The sequence below is a fragment of the Lissotriton vulgaris genome, chromosome 6 (genome assembly GCF_964263255.1).
Source record: "Lissotriton vulgaris chromosome 6, aLisVul1.2, whole genome shotgun sequence".
Classification (NCBI taxonomy): Eukaryota; Metazoa; Chordata; class Amphibia; order Caudata; family Salamandridae; genus Lissotriton; species Lissotriton vulgaris.
Window position 1 is genome coordinate 1,836,605,769 of NC_141694.1, and position 15,615 is coordinate 1,836,621,383.

Sequence of the window (15,615 nt, forward strand, 5' to 3'; positions counted from 1 at the left end):
AGGTTTGTTTAAACAGTGGGTCAAGGGAATCTTTGTTTCTGTCAGTTGACAAAACAGTGACATTTTAAGACTCAAAAAACTCAATTAAAAAATAAAGAAAGTGGCTGGTTTAATGAAAAAGCATGCCCTGTAAACTACTCCTACTTCGGCGGAACTGGACTTGGGCGGTAGCGCTTCTGGACAGCGCACCGCAAAAGACAAAAGTTCAACAGACTCTCAAGGAGCAACTGGTGGTGATTTCAACTAAGGAATACATACCGGTTGAAGATGTCAGATAGACATGTAAATTCTCTAAACAGGGTTCATGATGTAGAAATATAAATTGAGTTGGCAGTGGATGGATGATTGGCCTCCAGTTTTTGTAAGCAATGCACCTCAATGGAAGGGAATCTTTGTTTCTGTCGGTTTAAGTACCTCATTTCCTTTGTCCATCTCAAGGGGTCCCTCTCTATTGTTTTTACGACTGTTTTGTCAACGTCCATTGACCAGTGTGCTTTTTTTCATTCTTTTTTGGAGAATGATTTCCAAGAAGCAGACTGCTTCTAAACCTTGTGGTGCCTGTTGCAGGAAAATGCCTGTGACAGACCCCCACTATGTGTATCTGTGGTGCCACGACTCCAAGTCCTGAATTGCAGGACCGCGAAATCGACTGCCATCCGCAGACGGGCCTTAAAGCTCTGGTGGCTTGCCACACGACTTTGCGAAATAGGTCTCCGGACCATTCTTGACCTCTTTATAACTCTTGCATCTCTTTCTCTATTTCATGTATGTTTCTCAACTTCTTCTTTTCATTCTACACCACATTCCCTTTCTACCCTCCACCCCCGCCTCGACCTTTCTCTCTTCCTCACTCCTGTTGCTTGTATACCTCTACTCACTTTGCACTCTCCCTACCTCACATTGCCTTGTTATTCATGAAGACTTTCTGTCACCATCTGCCTACTGCTGATTTTACCTCTCTAAATTCACCTCTTTTCTTACAGTACCTCTCTCCTTACCTCACCCCTTGGCTACTGTTCTCCTCTGCCTTTCGCTAATTGTCTTTTCGCTCTCTCTACAGCACTCTTAAACACTACCTATTTCTCTGCCCACATCTCCCTACCACTCCTTCTGTCTCCGTCTACCTACTTCATTTCTCTCTATTTACTTTACTTGTCTCCCAGCCTCTCATATACATCCTCTCTATCCCCACCCCCTTCTCTCACTACTTCGTGTAGCTTGCTAAACTGCTCTCTTTATGTCTCTGCCCAGGTCTTGTATACTGCACCATTCCATCTATCTTACTCAGCAGGTGCATATAAAGAAACAATGTTCCAACAGGTGTCACTTGAAAAGACAGTTAAACATGCATGCAAACTGCATTACAAAGGCAAGAAACAAGGAGTCTAAATGAAGGTGTTTGAAGGCTGTTAATCGCCAAAGTTACATCAAACTAAATTGCGCAAGGGCATACAGTTGGAGCAGCACTGTACAGAAGGAATCTTGTGACAACCCGAAGGCACTTGGTGTGTGGTGATATATACAGGTGAGAAGTGACGACGCAAGTGAGCAGGGTGAACAGCGTGAACGGCGTAAGGTGAATAATGATGACAATATATACAGATAACAAATATCTACATTAACAATCATTATTTGTCATTTTCATTTGGAATAAAGGTTTTGCGCCCAACAATTGCGCTGTAGCGTCGATGACATTTCGACCCTCATTACTTGGGGTCGTCTTCAGGACCGGGTTGTCAGTACATAGGTGTGCTGTGGCAGTCATAGATCCCTGAACCAGCCGGAGAGATCCGGTAGAATCGGTCCGGGGGCGACTTTGAGTGTGGAACCTGTATGAAATACGGAAATTCGGGAGGGGGTAGATTGAGGTGGTCCTGTCCGGTCAGGGCGACGCCTGATTCAATCGTGGCTGCTCGCTAGGGGCTAAATCACGAGTCCGGGACGCGGCAGGCAGGGACCTCAGCAGGGTCACATGCAACTATCTTGGCTATGGAGTGCATACATATAAAGAGGAGAGGCAAAGCTTCAGGGGGGTGTTTGGGGTGTGATCCCCATCTCAAATAAATGCGTTCTTGGCTTCAGAGTTGGATCTGGAGGCCTTGAGTCGGGTTTTTCTCTTCAGCCTCGTTTGACCAATAGTTTTTAGGTCTCATCTGTCGATGCGCATGCGCATCGAGCTTGCGAGACTATGGGGGCTTATCCACTCTTTAACCAACTTGCAAGGAATCGTGGCGATTCCTTGCAGTGCACGAGAAATTTAAGCTCAATGCGCATGCGCATTGAGCTTAAAAGCGCGTGCACATGCCCCCAGCCGCCTGCCTTGCCTACTCTCTCTCTCACAGCCTCCCCCAGCTCCGCCCCCTCACTTCTTGATTGCGGCCGTGCCTCCCCTACTCTCCTCCCCCCTCCTCCTCCTACTCTCCTCCCCTGCCTGCCGTGTCGCACCTCTCCCCGCTCCGCCCCCTCCCCTGCCCGCCGTGTTACGGTCTTTGCAACTCCCCAGCCATATGTTAAAACCCCTCGTGTTCTTGAAAAAAGTAAAAAGGTCCCATAAATTATTCTCTTATAGCTATTCGCCGGCTCTTAGAAGTGAGATTAGCTCGTTTTCGCTCGCATATCCCTAAGGTTGCTGTCAGTAATTCTTACCTTCTCGGATTTCATGAAGTTATCGAGACGCCTCCAGGGGTCCTCGAGGCAGAGTACGCTCGAGTGAGAGACTCCCGCGTTCCTGTTGAAATACTATCTGAGATCTGCGTGATCTCGTGGTGTGTTGATTTCCTCCCTTGTCTACCAGTGTAAAGATCGAGGAAGGACTTCTGGTTTGTCGTTTACACTGCGGCCATCTTTAAGGACTAAAAAGTCCGCTCTGTTTATTATTTTTGGTAATTGTCTATATTATATAACCTCTATTTGTGCCGTCTTTGCCTAAGTCATTTTTATATTTATTTTGGGTTGTATTTGACACTCATATCTATAATTGCTCAATCCCTTGGTGCAACTGTATGATACTATATGTTTAAGTATCGCAGATATCAAGACTACAAGTACATGTGAAAGTACGGCAGCCATCTTCTAAAGCCGGACAGTTAGTACGTTCATGCTTATCTCTGTATGTCCTATCCTAATTACAAATGAACCACCAATTTGATCGCCCTAATTTCTTATATTTTGTGATTCCTTATTTATTTTGGTATAAAGAGAAATGTTTTTAGGAATTGGACTATTTGACCATTTGCTTCACGAGTGTGGTCATCCCATATGTTAGTCTCACTGAAGTCCCTTGTTGGGTATCCTATGATAAATATTAACGTTCTTGTGTTGAGCAAGCCAATTCTCCATTGTTAAAGTGATTGTGCTTAAAACTATGTATCCCCATCTATTAGAGTCAGTACAATGTAGTTGACTGACATACAGTGCTTATACTTAAATGATCGACAAAATCCACATCCACCACCGCACCACAACCACCGTGACATCCACCACCACATGCACCACCGCATCCACCACCACCACCGCATCCACCACCACATCCACCACATCGACCATCACCTCCACATCCACCATGACATCCACCACCACATCCACCACATGCTCCACCACATCCACCACCACCACCACCACATCCACCACCACCACCGCATCCACCACCACATCCACCATCACCACCACATCCACCACATCGACCATCACCTCCACATCCACCATGACATCCACCACCACATCCACCACATGCTCCACCGCATCCACCACCACCACATCCACCACAACATCCACCACCACCACCGCATCCACCACCACATCCACCATCACCTCCACATCCACCATGACATCCACCTCCACATCCACCACCACAACCACAACCACCACCGCATCCACCACCACAACCACCATGACATCCACCACATGCACCACCGCATCCACCACCACCACCGCATCCACCACCACATCCACCACATCGACCATCACCTCCACATCCACCATGACATCCACCACCACATCCACCACATGCTCCACCGCATCCACCACCACCACATCCACCACCACATCCACCACCACACCGCATCCACCACCACATCCACCATCACCTCCACATCCACCATGACATCCACCACCACATCCACCACATGCACCACCGCATCCACCACCACCACCGCATCCACCACCACATCCACCACATCGACCATCACCTCCACATCCACCATGACATCCACCACCACATCCACCACATGCTCCACCGCATCCACCACCACCACATCCACCACCACATCCACCACCGCATCCACCACCACATCCACCATCACCTCCACATCCACCATGACATCCACCACCACATCCAACACATGCTCCACCGCATCCACCACCACCACATCCACCGCATCCACCACCACCACCGCATCCACCACCACATCCACCACATCCACCATCACCTCCACATCCACCACCACATCCACCACCAGGTGCAAATGCAATGTTCTTGGATTTTCGTCACAATAAAATACACTGAACATAATGTTCACTAAATTAATTTACAAACGTTTAAGCTATTGCCATTATAAATTACAATAAATTTTATTTAAGTATTAATTATTTACAAAATTAAAAGCCATTGTTATTTGCAATATCAATACATCTAAGTCACGTAAAGACAACACACATTGCATTACAAATGCTATAGGTGTCACATTTGCGAAAGTTAAAACTATTGACATTGTAACTAACAAAGCTATTACTTTTGAAATTTTCAAAACCAACACATAAATAAAAAAAGTGTCCTTTACAATACCAATTGCTCAAACTTTCCTAATGCGAGACCTATTGCATTTCCAATGCTTGTTTTTTTAGGATATTAAACAGAGGCCCACCTAATGCAAATAAGTATTGAACCTGTTCCTCATGGGAACAGTGTCTCCTAAACCTTGGTCATCCCTCCGGCATACTGCTAGTTGGGAAGTTTGCGATTCACACCCTCCAAATCTCACGGACTAAGCTATGCCCCTGAGGGGAGGAGCAGGGAAGGGAGAACGGGAGAAAGATTGATACCAGGGTGCAATCTAAAGGTTGCTAAAAAGAATCGCATCGGTTCCTTAATTTGCACAGTTGCAGCAAGAACGCCAGTGGTGAGTGGGATATACAAACATTCAACCACTAAAGCTACAATGTTGAACACAATGTGCATATCGTTTACATTAATAGTATGCACTAGTCATGTAATAAGTCGCTCTTAGTATCTTTTTTTTCCTATAATGGAAGTAACAAGATGGTTATACACTACATTCCACATAAAATGTTTTTGCAAGTAAAAAAAAAATCCTAGACCAAACTCAAAAAAGAAATGTCTTTATCAATGCTGTTCAGCTTTATTTACCGCACTATTAGGCTGGCGGACATCAGGCAGATCGAGTATTTGGCTGTGTTTGCAAGCTCCTGTTTGCAAAGGCTTAACTTCAAATGGAATACCTTCTGGCCTCACGAGGAGTCGAATGAAAGAAGAAAAGAGGTTATAAGTTCAAGTTTCCTCCAAATAAGCGTCCACAAGTTGTACCTTGCCTGGAGCCCCACAAATCCTTAACTGCATCGCTGCGGCGGCTTTTACCGCTGTGTGCGGCATTTTTAAAATAACCGCGTTACATGACGAGCTCAGCTCGTCATCAGCACACTGCAGGTCAGCCTGATGACGAGCTGAGCTCGTCATCAGCATCGAAGTGGTTAAGCTGTCCCTGTCAATAATGAGCAGTACGCCAGCAGTCTTGGGATGCCAGCTATTCAGGGAACCAAATTAAAACAAGCGGGCAGGAGAATAGCTTTTTTTAATCTAGCTATAAGGAGCGCTCCAATAGGTAACAAACTATTTTGCCTGGAGCATTGAGAATCCTTGCATCGTTCCTAGTCTGCGATGATTAGCCTCGTGCCCTAGTGGCACGAGTGGTAATTTGTACTTGTAAAGCGCACTAATACCCCAACTGGGGTGTCCTGGCGCTGTAACGCATACCGCTGTGGAACCCTTCCTGGCTTTTCCCTGTGAAATGTCCACTCCTGGGCACTCCCAAGGTGTCCACTCCTGGGCACCCCCAAGGTGAAGCCAGGCATCCCAGCGCTGTTGGGGCCGTTGTGGAGATTAAGCAAGCTATTGCCCAGAGTTGCAGAGTGGCACCCATGATTAGAATAGGCACCGAGGCGAGAATTATCAGGTCCGAGGACATTGAACCCTGGTCCCAGGCCAGACCTCTGCCTCAGGGTCTGCCGCTCTAACCATTGAGCCACAATGGCTGGGAGCCCTCGCCTGTCCCAGGGAGGGAGTGATTTGCATTAAGAAGTGACGTGTAAATGCTGCCCTGCTGTAACAGTACAGCAATGAGCCGGGCCCCTGCAGGTACTCTGCAATAGTATCCTGTGATTAACGATGCATGGGGGCTAGATTTGGGTTTATCGGTAAGTTTTTAAATTGTATTTAGGAGTCAGTTTTTTATATTATGTGATGAGAAGATGTTTTGTTCGTAATGTAAATGTGTTTTTCTCGGAGATATATGATGTTGTGATTGCAATGATTGTAATTAATCAAGCAATAAAGATTGTGTTTTAAAAATCGTGTAACTCGTGCGTTGGCCCCACGGGTGTTGATGCTCACACAGGCGCGAGGCTGAGACCCCGTGGCAGCTCTGTGGGGAGAGTCGGCCCCCTTTTGTTTTGAAGGTGTGCAGCGGAGTTTGTGTTCTGAAGGTGTGATATTGATTGGTGATGTTTATGCTTGTGTTGTGTCACCATATGTTTATTCAAGGCACCACTGGTGGGGGGGGGGGGGGGGGGGGGGGGGTTCAGCCACAGCTGCGTCTTTTGGTTTCAACCCATCCCCCAGGCCCCAAAGCCTTGGCTGTGACTGGTGGGGGGGGGAGACCCCAGAGAGCGTCTGTCTGCCTCATGGCCCAGCACAGACAGCCACCCCAGGCCTTTGTCAGGTACCCACACTGATCCCCATAGCAACCGTGGAGGAGCTCGGCGAGGGGCAAGCCCTTTCTCTTCCCAGACCCACCCGCCCCAGTGCACCCTGGGAATTGTAGCCCCCACTCTGCCACAACCAGCCAAAAGTGACTTGAAAAGACTACCGGACACGCCAACCAATCAAGGCGCTCCTCTAGGGCTCTACCTAAAGTGGTACCTGCGCTCAGCGAGCGGCCATTGTCCGCTGCGCTCTGCGATTGGCTGAGGGGCGGGGCCTGGCTGGGAGCCCGGGTACGGCTGGAAGGCGGCCTGGTATCAGGCTTGAGTGAGAGGCGGACGCGGCTCGCAGCATCCTCGCTGCAGCATCCGGCAGTGCCAGCCCCACCAGCCAGCGCCCGAGCCCCGCGGACACCGGAGCAGGTAGGAGGCCGGGGCCCCCACGGGGAGGAGGGTACTGGAAGGGGTGCAACGAGGCCACTGTCCGATGCTTCAGTCACAGCATCTATTCATCCATCACCCACACAGCCTTCCTCCAATCACATCCATGATCCACCTCGGTGTGCATTATTGTACTCCCTGCCAATCATCTATTCATCCATCACCCACCCACCCCTCATCCAATCACATCCATGATCCACCTCTGTGTGCATTATTGTATTATAATGCACTATTCATCCAAGGGGCACATGCCTATGTGACTGTCGGTCATGCTGTTCATCCACCTGCTTGATCCATCAGCGTTCCTGTGTCAATTGTTTGTGCACACGCGCGCTCGTTCACCCAAACATGCGAGTGCCAGGCACCCAGCGATCTGTTTTGGACGGATGCCGGCCTCGCTGACCAACCAATGACCATGCACCTGTTCATCCGGTCTGTCCACCCTCCACCCACCGCGCATTCATCCAGCTCTCAATCTTCGCATGTAGCTAGCTATGCATGCACACATACACACACACACACATATATATGTACATATATATATGTACATGTATATATATATATATATATATATATATATATATATATATGTGTATATATTATTATTATCCATCTAGATGGTATCCGCCGCTTCATTCATCTCTACACACATTCCTCCAGACATTCCATGCCACTGTTCGTCCGTTAGCTGTCCGCCCCCCTCTCCTCATGCCAATACCTCGCCCTCGAGCTATCCTTCCACCCAGTCACATGTCCTACATTTGCCCACTCATCCGCCGCTAAATTCACAAACCACCAGTTCACACAGCCCTCCCCAACTTGTGTCTGGTCACCGGGGGCTGCGTTTCTCTTAGGTGGTCCCATCCATTCCTAACCCTTCTGGTGGGGGCGCTCCAGGGAAGCCCCACCGCTGTACCCAGACTCCGCCAGCTGCGGACCCGCCCCCTCCTGTGGGCGACGGTGGGCAGAGCATTGGCACAGCGGGCGCCCGGCATCCCAGGCCCAGGGCCGCGCTCTCCACCGGGGTTCAGATAATGTGTCTGCTCCCAGTCAATGGGAAAGGGATCGCGAAAGGCTGAGTCATCCCGGGAGCTGCAGGTCGCGCGCGTCTCCGCAGCGGGTGCATGAGCCCCCGGGGCTTCCCCGCCAGCGCCTCATTGTTCTCCGGAGGGCTCGTGTGTGGCGCTGGCCCGGCGCTCCTGCGCCCTGTGCGGCCGCCGGAGCCAGAGGTGTCAGCTGGAATCAGAGGGCACCCATCGGGGCGAGCTGGGTGTACAGCAGATATGTGTGCCATGTTTGGGAATGGGGGGGGGGGGGGGGGAGGGGGGGGTGTCAGGTGCGACGGCTGTTGGGTCGGGGTGTCATCTGTGCAGGGCACGCCCCAGACAGATTGTTTTCCGCATCCGCAGGGGGCCTGAGCTGATTGGGTGGACGGCATATATATATTTTGTGTATGAGTACCCTCCATGCCCAGGCGTGCTGCCTCGCCCACCCGTGCCCCTGGCTTGCCAGGTACTAGATGCACCTGCCAGCTTACCATTCCGAGAAAGAAAAGCCCCCGAAGACCCCGGGGAGGGGGAGGGGGCTCGCCTGGTTAACCCCCTCCCTCTGTCCTTTGTGAGCCGGGACCCCCTCCAGACCCCCCTCGTCTGTGCGGCCGGAGCTGGGCGAGGTCAAGGGACCCTCGTCGGTGCCGGTGGGGGTAGCCCGACAGTGCCCCCGCCCCATCACCTGCCTCGCTCATACACTGGTACCCCCTGGCACGCTCTGCCTGTCTGTCGCCGTCCTGTGGTGTTATTTTATTTTCGTGTGTGTCTGTCTGTCCGTGTCCCTGGGGCAGCCGAGCTCCGTTCACAGGGGGCGGAGGGCGCAGCGGAATCAGCGGAGGGGGACATCACCTGGCCTGGGGGCACATTGTGGGCAAGGACTGTTGAAATGCAGGAAAAAGGGTGAACATTCAGGCCACATGGTCAAGTTCACGGGCACAGCGGAGACGCAATAACACGAAGCAAACAGATGACCAACACAAGGAAAGAGCGTAGGTTTAGTTTATTTGGCTTATATATCACATATGCATATATTGCATAGCATTGTTGAGCAAACCATACTATGTCACTGGACGTAAATGAACATTAAAAAACCTGGTGACATGTGCACCCGAAGCAACACCTGAGAGCCGGCACGAGGGGCAGCTGACACACAATTGTGCACCTTCGACATTGATGAGGGCACCGGGCGCTCTCTTGACGGACGTGGGCTTGGCAGCTCGTGGGCATTAGAAGCACCTCTAGTAACAGAGGGGGCGAGATGTAAAGTGAGTGCTTAGAGCTCATTTGAGGGCAATAGTGCATCTGTGTGTGAAATAACTGATTCTTTCTGATTAAACCAGTGAAGTTTCATCCCACCTCCCTGCAGGGCCATCACTTCCTGTCTCCACCAACATAGAAAGCCCCCCCTCTCAGGCGGTATCTTCAAGATCTTCTACTAGAAGAAATCCTAGCTTTCATTTCAATGCCCCCCAGCTTATCATCCTGGACAGTCTGCCCCCCCCCCCAGCAGGGCCAGGCAGACTCCTGCCCTCTCTCAGCAGGCAAGCAGACTCCTGACCCCTCTCAGCAGGCAGGCAGACTCATGCCCCCTCTCAGCAGGCAGGCAGACTCTTGCCCCCTCTCAGCAGGTGGTCAGACTCCTGCACTCTCAGCAGGCAGGCAGACTCATGATCCCTCTCAGCAGGCGGGGAGACTCATTACCCCTCTCAGCAGGCAGGCAGACTCCTACCCTCTCTCAGCAGGTGGTCAGACTCCTGCCCCCCTCAGCAGGCAGGCAGACTCTTGACCCCTGTCAGCAGGCAGGCAGACTCATGCCCTCTCTCAGCAGGGCCAGGCAGACTCCTGCCCCCTCTCAGCAGGCAGAAAGACTCATGCCCTCTCTCAGCAGGCAGGCAGACTCCTGCCCTCTTTCAGCACTCTCTCAGCAGGCGGGCAGACTCCTGCCCCCTCTCAGCAGGCAGGCAGACTCATCCCCTTTCTCAGCAGGCGGGCAGACTCCTACCCCCTCTCAGCAGGCGGGCAGACTCCTACCCCCTCTCAGCAAGTGGTCAGACTCCTGCCCTCTCTCAGCAGGCAGGCAGACTCCTGCCCTCTCTCAGCAGGCAGGCAGACTCCTACACCCTCTCAGCAGGCAGGCAGACTCCTGCCGTCTCTCAGCAGGCAGGCAGACTCCTGCCCTCTCTCAGCAGGCAGGCAGACTCCTACACCCTCTCAGCAGGCAGGCGGACTCCTGCCCTCTCTCAGCAGGTGGTCAGACTCCTGCCCCCCTCAGCAGGCAGGCAGACTCCTGCCCTCTCAGCAGACGGACAGACTCATTACCCCTCTCAGCAAGCAGGCAGACTCCTACCCCCTGTCAGCAGGCAGGTAGACTCATGCCCTCTCTCAGCAGGCAGGCAGACTCTTGACCCCTGTCAGCAGGCAGGCAGATCCCTGCCCTCTCTCAGCAGGCAGGCAGATTCCTGCTCCCTCTCAGCAGGCAGGCAGATTCATGCCCTCTCTCAGCAGGGCCAGGTAGACTTCTGCCCCCTCTCAGCAGGCAGGAAGACTCATGCCCTCTCTCAGCAGGCAGGCAGACTCCTGCCCTCTCTCAGCACTCTCTCAGCAGGCAGGCAGACTCATGCCCTCTCTCAGCAGGCGGGCAAACTCCTGCCCCCTCGCAGCAGGCAGGCAGACTCATGCCCTCTCTCAGCAGGCGGGCAGACTCCTACCCCCTCTCAGCAGGCAGGCAGACTCCTCCCCCTCTCAGCAAGCAGGCAGATTCCTGCCCTCTCTCAGCAGGCAGGCAGACTCCTGACCCTGTCAGCCTGGAGCCAGCATGCCCTCTCTCAGCAGGCAGGGAGACTCCTACCCCCTCTCAGCAGGCAGGCAGACTCCTGCCCTCTCTCAGCAGGCAGGCAGACTCCTGCCCTCTCTCAGCAGCCAGGCAGACTCCTACACCCTCTCAGCTGGCAGGCGGACTACTGCCCTCTCTCAGCAGGTGGTCAGACTCCTGCCCCCCTAAGCAGGCAGGCAGACTCCTGCCCTCTCAGCAGACAGAAAGACTCATTACCCCTCTCAGCAGGCAGGCAGACTCCTGACCCTGTCAGCCTGGAGCCAGCATGCCCTCTCTCAGCTGGTAGGCGGACTACTGCCCTCTCTCAGCAGGTGGTCAGACTCCTGCCCTCTCTCAGCAGGCAGGCAGACTCCTGCCCTCTCTCAGCAGGCAGGCAGACTCCTGCCCTCTCTCAGCAGCCAGGCAGACTCCTACACCCTCTCAGCTGGCAGGCGGACTACTGCCCTCTCTCAGCAGGTGGTCAGATTCCTGCTCCCTCTCAGCAGGCAGGCAGATTCATGCCCTCTCTCAGCAGGGCCAGGTAGACTTCTGCCCCCTCTCAGCAGGCAGGAAGACTCATGCCCTCTCTCAGCAGGCAGACAGACTCCTGCCCTCTCTCAGCACTCTCTCAGCAGGCAGGCAGACTCATGCCCTCTCTCAGCAGGCGGGCAAACTCCTGCCCCCTCGCAGCAGGCAGGCAGACTCATGCCCTCTCTCAGCAGGTGGGCAGACTCCTACCCCCTCTCAGCAGGCAGGCAGACTCCTCCCCCTCTCAGCAAGCAGGCAGATTCCTGCCCTCTCTCAGCAGGCAGGCAGACTCCTGCCCTCTCTCAGCAGGCAGGCAGACTCCTGCCCTCTCTCAGCAGGCGGGCAGACTCATTACCCCTCTCAGCAGGCAGGCAGACTCCTACCCTCTCTCAGCAGGTGGTCAGACTCCTGCCCCCCTCAGCAGGCAGGCAGACTCATGCCCTCTCTCAGCAGGCAGGCAGACTCTTGACCCCTGTCAGCAGGCAGGCAGACTCATGCCCTCTCTCAGCAGGGCCAGGCAGACTCCTGCCCCCTCTCAGCAGGCAGGAAGACTCATGCCCTCTCTCAGCAGGCAGGCAGACTCCTGCCCTCTTTCAGCACTCTCTCAGCAGGTGGGCAGACTCCTGCCCCCTCTCAGCAGGCAGGCAGACTCATCCCCTCTCTCAGCAGGCGGGCAGACTCCTACCCCCTCTCAGCAGGCGGGCAGACTCCTACCCCCTCTCAGCAAGTGGTCAGACTCCTGCCCCCCTCAGCAGGCAGGCAGACTCCTGCCCTCTCTCAGCAAGCAGGCAGACTCATGCCCTCTCTGAGCAGGCAGGTAGACTCCTCCCCCTCTCAGCAGGCAGGCAGATTCCTGCCCTCTCTCAGCAGGCAGGCAGACTCCTGACTGTCAGCCTGGAGCCAGCATGCCCTCTCTCAGCAGGTGGGCAGACTCCTACCCCCTCTCAGCAGGCAGGCAGACTCCTCCCCCTCTCGGCAAGCAGGCAGATTCCTGCCCTCTCTCAGCAGGCAGGCAAACTCCTGCCCTCTCTCAGCAGGCAGGCAGACTCCTGCCCTCTCTCAGCAGGCGGGCAGACTCATTGCCCATCTCAGCAGGCAGGCAGACTCCTACCCTCTCTCAGCAGGTGGTCAGACTCCTGCCCCCCTCAGCAGGCAGGCAGACTCATGCCCTCTCTCAGCAGGCAGGCAGACTCTTGACCCCTGTCAGCAGGCAGGCAGACTCATGCCCTCTCTCAGCAGGGCCAGGCAGACTCCTGCCCCCTCTCAGCAGGCAGGAAGACTCATGCCCTCTCTCAGCAGGCAGGCAGACTCCTGCCCTCTTTCAGCACTCTCTCAGCAGGCGGGCAGACTCCTGCCCCCTCTCAGCAGGCAGGCAGACTCATCCCCTCTCTCAGCAGGCGGGCAGACTCCTACCCCCTCTCAGCAGGCGGGCAGACTCCTACCCCCTCTCAGCAAGTGGTCAGACTCCTGCCCCCCTCAGCAGGTGGTCAGACTCCTGCCCCCCCCCCCCCCCCTCAGCAGGCAGGCAGACTCCTGCCCTCTCTCAGCAAGCAGGCAGACTCATGCCCTCTCTGAGCAGGCAGGCAGACTCCCCCCCCTCTCAGCAGGCAGGCAGATTCCTGCCCTCTCTCAGCAGGCAGGCAGACTCCTGACTGTCAGCCTGGAGCCAGCATGCCCACTCTCAGCAGGCAGGCAGACTCCTACCCCCTCTCAGCAGGCAGGCAGACTCCTGCCCTCTCTCAGCAGGCAGGCAGACTCCTGCCCTCTCTCAGCAGGCAGGCAGACTCCTACACCCTCTCAGCAGGCAGGCAGACTCCTGCCCTCTCTCAGCAGGCAGGCAGACTCCTGCCCTCTCTCAGCAGGCAGGCAGATTCCTACACCCTCTCAGCAGGCAGGCGGACTCCTGCCCTCTCTCAGCAGGTGGTCAGACTCCTGCCCCCCTCAGCAGGCAGGCAGACTCCTGCCCTCTCAGCAGACGGACAGACTCATTACCCCTCTCAGCAGGCAGGCAGACTCCTACCCCCTGTCAGCAGGCAGGCAGACTCATGCCCTCTCTAGGCAGGCAGGCAGACTCTTGACCCCTGTCAGCAGGCAGGCAGATCCCTGCCCTCTCTCAGCAGGCAGGCAGATTCCTGCTCCCTCTCAGCAGGCAGGCAGATTCATGCCCTCTCTCAGCAGGGCCAGGTAGACTTCTTCCCCCTCTCAGCAGGCAGGAAGACTCATGCCCTCTCTCAGCAGGCAGGCAGACTCCTACACCCTCTCAGCTGGCAGGCGGACTACTGCCCTCTCTCAGCAGGTGGTCAGACTCCTGCCCCCCTCAGCAGGCAGGCAGACTCCTGCCCTCTCAGCAGACGGAAAGACTCATTACCCCTCTCAGCAGGCAGGCAGACTCCTACCCCCTGTCAGCAGGCAGGCAGACTCATGCCCTCTCTCAGCAGGCAGGCAGACTCTTGACCCCTGTCAGCAGGCAGGCAGATTCCTGCCCTCTCTCAGCAGGCAGGCAGATTCCTGCCCTGTCTCAGCAGGCAGGCAGACTCATCCCCTCTCTCAGCAGGCGGGCAGACTCCTACCCCCTCTCAGCAGGCGGGCACACTCCTACCCCCTCTCAGCAAGTGGTCAGACTCCTGCCCCCCTCAGCAGGTGGTCAGACTCCTGCCCCCCCCCCCCTTCAGCAGGCAGACTCCTGTCCTCTCTCAGCAAGCAGGCAGACTCATGCCCTCTCTGAGCAGGCAGGCAGACTCCTCCCCCTCTCAGCAGGCAGGCAGGCAGACTCCTGACTGTCAGCCTGGAGCCATCATGCCCTCTCTCAGCAGGCAGGCAGACTCCTACCCCCTCTCAGCAGGCAGGCAGACTCCTGCCCTCTCTCAGCAGGCAGGCAGACTCCTGCCCTCTCTCAGCAGGCAGGCAGACTCCTACACCCTCTCAGCAGGCAGGCAGACTCCTGCCCTCTCTCAGCAGGCAGGCAGACTCCTACACCCTCTCAGCAGGCAGGCGGACTCCTGCCCTCTCTCAGCAGGTGGTCAGACTCCTGCCCCCCTCAGCAGGCAGGCAGACTCCTGCCCTCTCAGCAGACGGACAGACTCATTACCCCTCTCAGCAGGCAGGCAGACTCCTATCCCCTGTCAGCAGGCAGGCAGACTCATGCCCTCTCTCAGCAGGCAGGCAGATTCCTGCTCCCTCTCAGCAGGCAGATTCATGCCCTCTCTCAGCAGGGCCAGGTAGACTTCTGCCCCCTCTCAGCAGGCAGGAAGACTCATGCCCTCTCTCAGCAGGCAGGCAGACTCCTGCCCTCTCTCAGCACTCTCTCAGCAGGCAGGCAGACTCATGCCCTCTCTCAGCAGGCAGGCAGACTCCTGCCCCCTCGCAGCAGGCAGGCAGACTCATGCCATCTCTCAGCAGGCGGGCAGACTCCTACCCCCTCTCAGCAGGCAGGCAGACTCCTCCCCCTCTCAGCGGGCAGGGAGATTCCTGCCCTCTCTCAGCAGGCAGGCAGACTCCTGACCCTGTCAGCCTGGAGCCAGCATGCCCTCTCTCAGCAGGCAGGCAGACTCCTACCCCCTAATTAATAAAAGAAGGGGGTTCCCCAATGGGTTTTTAGGATGTAGGCAGGCTGTGGGGGGAAAAAACTAAGAATAGAACAAGAGAGAGCAACCCTGCCTTATGATATAATGGTCCTGACAGAGGGATCCAAATAATGTATACGGGGTGATTTATCTAAGAGCCAGCATTGCACATGACAAGAAACGGGTCAAACCAAGTATACTCAAAGAAGGTTTTTTAGGATATACATATATTTTTATTTTTTTGTATTCTTTGAATAGATGTAGAAAAAAGTACAAAATTAAATAGCAT

General features: G+C 54.6%; 1 protein-coding gene across 2 annotated transcripts in view; it reads left to right on the forward strand.

The window, feature by feature from the left end:
* The first annotated feature begins 7,273 nt into the window (after window positions 1-7,273).
* DPYSL5 (dihydropyrimidinase like 5) overlaps window positions 7,274-15,615 on the forward strand; it is a 364,441-nt gene continuing 356,099 nt past the window's right edge. For both annotated transcript variants that reach the window (XM_086928117.1, XM_086928116.1), the window contains exon 1: window positions 7,274-7,356. The gene's annotated coding sequence lies outside the window, so the exon portion shown is untranslated. The remainder of the gene's footprint in view (window positions 7,357-15,615) is intronic.